The sequence below is a fragment of the Dasypus novemcinctus genome, chromosome 30 (assembly GCF_030445035.2).
Source record: "Dasypus novemcinctus isolate mDasNov1 chromosome 30, mDasNov1.1.hap2, whole genome shotgun sequence".
Taxonomy (NCBI): Eukaryota; Metazoa; Chordata; class Mammalia; order Cingulata; family Dasypodidae; genus Dasypus; species Dasypus novemcinctus.
This window is the reverse complement of record NC_080702.1, coordinates 7,191,136-7,197,209: the sequence shown is the minus strand read 5'-3', so window position 1 is coordinate 7,197,209 and position 6,074 is coordinate 7,191,136. Positions and strand designations below refer to the sequence as shown.

Sequence of the window (6,074 nt, the reverse complement as noted above, 5' to 3'; positions counted from 1 at the left end):
AGAGAAGGATGTTTTCAGCAGAAGCAAAGGAATTAATAAATGAGGTAAGGAAATGATGGAGTGTGTCCTTGAACTTAGGGAAAAAAGATTAAATTCTTATCCATTCTGTTACATACATAGGAAATTTTAAATGTCAGCACCATTTCTAACCACAATAATTTTCAACCAAGACATGCACCTAGAGGGCCTGGCTAACAAAGAATATTTTTTCCTCAGACATTGTATAATCTGGATACCCATGAATGTCACTTGGCATAGCCCACAGTTAAATATTTGCAGAAGGGAAATGGAGACAGATGAGCTATATCAGGATTCAATGCTCCTGATAATTGCCTCCATTTTGCAAATCATAATTTAGAGTTGGAAAGGAAATTAATGAGAATCGTTCAACTCTTAATTTGATTGATATAAGATCTCAAGGCCTAAAACTTTTAAGAGATTTTCCCACAATAACTATTTATTGACTGCTGTTCAACCTACTAGTAATTCTATATGTTAAATAGGAATTAATTTTCAAGCAAACTTGTTGGTATTATACACCCCATTTGACAGATCATTAAGGTGTGCCTTAGAGTATGAATGTGCCCAATTTTGCACAAGAGTTAAATATCAGTGTCATTTCTAGAACCCAAAAGTTTTTCCCTCTTGTCAGTAATTAGAATATGACAATAAAATATTTCTGAGAGCCTTCCACACCCAGCCTATTTAAAATCTTTAGAAAAGCTGACAATTGTAAGTGTAGGCAAATATATAAGTAAGGGATACTTTTATACATTTACAGTGTTTAACTTAAGGGTCCCACTCATTTGAAAAGCCATGGAAATTCTGCTTCCAGTTATCTCTGGAGAATATCTCCATTTGTCTAAAGGGTGACATATTCAAAGAAATTAATGGCCACATTGTCTGAAATGCCAAAACAATAGAAACAATAAACCTGACATCAGAAAGGAAATTAAACTGCAGTTTAATAATAGAATCAAATGCTATAAAGTAATATGTTATTTAGTTATACCTCTATATACTGGCTTTGTTAAATCTAAGACAATATTGAATTAAAAAGTTTTATAATTATAACTATTATATGATGTTATTAATATTAGTATTTAAATTAAGTTCTAAAATAGCACAATGCATTATGTAGATAAATATGTCTAAAGAATTACATAAAACACCCTTAGTAATGATACATCGCAACTTTAAGATGGTGTTTCCATCTGGCAAGGGATGTTTGGAAGGGATTGTGAAAATTTTGTCTGAACATATAATGATCTGGAACGGCTTGCTCAGTCGGTAGAGGTGGGGTCTGGCTGCGGATGAGGGGTCGGTCCAGCTCTGGACGAGGGGTCGGTCCTGCTTGGGATGAGGGGTCGGTCCCGGTTGGGACGAGGGGTCGGTCCGGCAGCAGACGAGGGATCGGTCTCACAAGGGGTTGCGCGGTTCGGCTGACGGGGTCGCCCGGCGAAGCTGGCGACGAAGGGGTCGCCCGGAGAAGCCGGCGACGAAGGGGTCACCTGGAGAAGAAGGCGACGAACTGGGGACAAGGGAGGCCAGGCCCTTGTCGGGGGCTCTCAGGACTGGAGGGCGCACGGCAGAAGAACTACCGCGGAGACAAGGTAAACACGCAAGTCCACTTTATTGAGGGAGAGGCAACAGTTTTATAGGGGCTGGGGAAGGCTGATTGGTTGAAGCCACGCCCTGTTCTGATTGGTTGCCGGCGAAAGGTCAGTGGGCGGTACTGGACGGGGGAGGGGTGGTAGTTAGGGATTGGCTGTCGCTGTTGCTGGGGGAAGGGGCAGGGTTTAGGGATTGGTGGCTGCTGTTGCTGGGGTGGAGGGCAGACTTGAGTTTCCCGCCCACGCCTGGCTGTTGCTGCTGTCGGGGGAAGGGAAAAGGGCGGGCTGGATTTTTCCACCCACACCTGGCTGTTGCTGCTGTTGGGGGAGGGGAAAAGGGCGGGCTGGATTTCTCCGCCCACGCCTGGCTGTTGCTGCTGTCGGGGGAGGGGAAAAGGGCAGACTGGAATTTTCTGCCCTGCGCCTGCGCAGGGAGAAGGAAGAAGAAGGGTGCCGCCCCACAAGGCATCGGGTGGCGCCATCTGGGAGGAGGGGCGGCCGCGGAAGCATGGCTGCCGAGAAGGGGAGACCCGAGGGCACTCTGCGCCCATGCCGAGCTTCCTTCAGGGGTGGCGGTGGGCCCAACCAACCACCCTATTATGGGGGCAGCGGAATTAGGCCTACCGCAGCCGCTCCCCTGCCAGGCCAGCAAACCACACTTCAGCCCGAGGGGTGACCGCAATGATCTATTTGTTAAAAAATCAAGAGGTCATTTTTTTCTCATGAATTTTCTTATGTTCAGCACCATAAATCCAAGTGCATTTTTATTGTTGATAAAATCATTAAATATAGTTTATCCCTTTTGTGTATAACAACTGGCCTTCAGAGCACTGGTCGCAAGACTATTTGACCACACATTCCTATTGGTAAAAAGAAAAGAAAGCATATACCACTTTTTCTTTGTTTTTTACTTTGCTGTTTATTCATACATACGATCTTGTTCTAATGTGATTAATGTATTAGGTACAATATAATGTAACCTATGATTTTCCCCTGGCTTCCCTACCTGTCCAGTACCTTCTCAGATGACTCAGAGCACCTTCCTGTTCTATATATATGCAAAGGAGCTGGTAGGGAAGAAGATGTCTGCTCTTTTCAGATACAGTTCACCAGGAGTTTTACCCTTGCTTAATATCTTGGGGATGGGGAAGGGGAGCTGAGAGTTTCAGTAACTCATGATTAGTTGTTTTGTTTTCTTTGTCTCTCTGTCTCTCACTCTCCTAGGAGTTGTGAAACAGTATCCTGGTTTGCTGTACCCCAAAGCAGGTCCCCAAGCAGGCTTTGTTTTAGTAAAACCTGAGCCTTATCTGCCTAACTTGCCAGCAATGTTCCCACAATTCCTCAATATAATGCATAAAAATGTTCAGATGATGAAACTTAAAAGTAATTAAAAACACAAGTTTTAATATTCTCCACACACAAAGGACCTTCTAGTGCAGGGTATAGTCCAGGGTATAGTCACCTATCTATGGAGACCATAACAAAAGAACAGCTTCATTTAATGAAAGAATCAAGCCAGAATTTAGCATTTCAAAATCTAAGCCTATGAATCTAACAAGTTGCCTATTTAGAAAAAGGGTTCATGAGTTCTGGCTCCTAATCACATTCTCTATCAAGCACACCACATTGCCTTCTCAGGACTACCTTCATGTCCTTGTTCCTTAGACTATAGATGATAGGTTTCAGTGTGGGGGGCACAGATAGGAGAAGATGCAGCATTGAGGCAGAATCTGATACTGGCTTCATATGGGCAATGCTACCAGATATCATAAAGAGTGTTACAACCACAAGATGTGGGGCACAAGTAGAAAATGTTTTTTATCACTTCTGCTTGAATGGAATCCTCATGATGGTAGAAAATATATACACATAGGAGAGAGTAATTGAAACAAAACAGACTATTGCAAGACTTATTCTAAAAACCATGACTCCAATTTCAATGATAATTACTTTGGAATCTAAGAAGCTTAGGAGTTGTGGGATATCACAGAAATATTGGTGTACTATTGATGGATGTAGGATGACAGAATACCTGAAAGTAACTTGTTTCCCTGTTGCTAGGATACAAAGAAAAGAATTGTATGTAAATCAGAAGGTAATGAAATACAACCTTCTCTTTGGGCTAAATTCTACTTTTGGTGATCAAGAATATCCTGTTGAAGCAATGAGGTATGAAAACCAGCTTCGACCAGTTGGCCGGACCTACACAAGAGGCAGCCCCTTGCTGTCCTCACTTCAACTTGCTTGATTAACATAGTAAAATTCCCACCTAAGGGTGGAGTTATCCACCCCTTTCTTTCTTTTTTAAAGATTTATTTATTTATTTAATTTCCCCCCTTCCCCGGTTGTCTGTTCTCTGTGTCTATTTGCTGCATCTTGTTTCGTTGTCCTCTTCTGTTATCGTCAGCGGCACAGGAAGTATGGGCGGTGCCATTCCTGGGCAGGCTGCACTTTCTTTCATGCTGGGCAGCTCTCCTTATGGGATGCACTCCTTGTGCGTGGGGCTCCCCTATGCAGGGGACACCCCTGCATGGCACAGCACTCCTTGTGCGCATCAGCACTGTGCATGTCCACCCCTTTCTTGATCATGCAATGTATGTGCAAGCATGATTTCCTGAACGTACTAATCTTGCAATTATATAACCAGCTATATGTGTTCATCCATATGCATAAAAACTAATGTATAATCAAAGCAAATGCTAAGTAGTAACTTCGGTATTTAAACAAGAGTGAAACTGCAGCACAGGGAGTTGAGTCTGAGTCACTTTAGACTGGCTTTGGCTCCTTACTTCTGCAGATGTAATAAATGTGAGTTTGCCTAACTCTCATGTTGAAGTTTTCTTCATGCCATCTCTGGCTATCCATAAAGGCCCTGCTTTGAGGCCTAACATTATATTGGACCCACAAAAGGGTAATGAGAATGTTGCAGCTACATGCATGAATGCACAGATCATCCCACTGAGCAATGAAAAGGCTCATCCTCACACAGATGCCTTGGCTCATGATAACTGCATAGTGCAAGGGTTGGCAGATAGCCACCTAGCAGTCATAAGACATCACAGTAAGGATGGCTATCTCAGTACAGGCAAGTGCAATGTAAAAGAACACTTGCAGCATACACCCAAGAAAAGAAATGGAGGTATTATGGGTTAAGGAAATAACAATGGATCTGAAAACTGTAACAGATATGTAGCAAAAATCTGAAAATGATAAATTTTTCAAAAAGAAATATATAGAGATTTGAAGGTGGCCATCTAGAGTGGTAAGCATGATGATTAGGAGATTCTCAATGAGAACTGCCAGATAAATCAATAAAAAGTTTTGTTGTAAGATTTGAACTTCCCAGGAGTCTGAAAATTCCATGAGGAGAAATGCAGTAACTTCACTTCTGTTTAGATCATTTGTGGTTGTTCCCTTTCTTCCTATGGAGAAAGCAGAGTGGAAAAGAGTAGATTATAAATATGATGAATATGACGACTCAAAATGATATGTCTAAAGCAACTGAATTTGTGATAATTAGATGAAAATCACTCATTTGCATATGTGTATACAATCTTTCTAAAACTGAATCTTAATGACATGGTATAGTGTTTTGTACATGGCATATCTCTATAAATACATCCTACCTTCAAAGATGTGTGGAAGATATTACCTTCTTTGCCATGGATGTAAGAATATTACAATATATCAATACTGAAAGAGCCAACAACAAGGCTGTATAGAAGAATATGGATTTTATTTTTCATTTTGGTGTAATTAATTAAAACATTCTTAAATTGTTGTAATGAAAGCACAACCCTATGATGAAACTGAGTGCCACTGAGTGTACACTTTGGATGGATTGTACAGGGCAGGGGACTATATAATATAGTGAACACTGTGGTGGATGATGTACTGTGGTTGAGAGTACAAATACGACAATGTTTTCTCATGAACTATAACAAATGTATAATACTAATACATGGTATTGGAGAGAGATCAAGATGGTGGCTGAGTGAACTTGCCTTGCGGTCTCTCCTGGGAAGAGGCAGCTGGGCGCCGCTGGAGGTTCTCCAAGGCTGGGCTTTTTCGGGATTTTTGCAGGGCAGGAGGCAGGAAGTGTCTGTACATCGATTTGGTGGAAAGGTAACAGAGAGGATTGGTCTATAAGATATAATTTGGGTTCTATTGCCCGGAGGTGAGACCTGCACACGGGTTGCTCCCTCTTTGGGGGTGGGTGGAGCCATGGTATCGGCGCCATGGCTCCGCTTTTTGGTGGCTCTGCAGTGCTGGGGAGTTCGTGAGTCCTGGGTGGGCTGTTGGGGGGTTGATGGGACAGGACACCTTTGCGGATCAATTTGGGTAGACACACGTGTTTTGTTGTGAAGCGGGGGAATTTTTGATTGCTGACACAAATAATAGCGCTTCTGCCTGGAGCCCCGCCCCCACAAGCCCAGCTGCTGATCTGCAACAGAATTAGAT

The 6,074-nt window shown here is 42.5% G+C and overlaps 1 pseudogene; it reads right to left on the bottom strand.

Annotated features, from left to right (window-relative positions):
- Positions 1-3,209: 3,209 nt before the first annotated feature.
- On the bottom strand, positions 3,210-5,723 carry LOC131276648 (olfactory receptor 14L1-like; annotated as a pseudogene).
- Between the last annotated feature and the right edge of the window lie 351 nt (positions 5,724-6,074).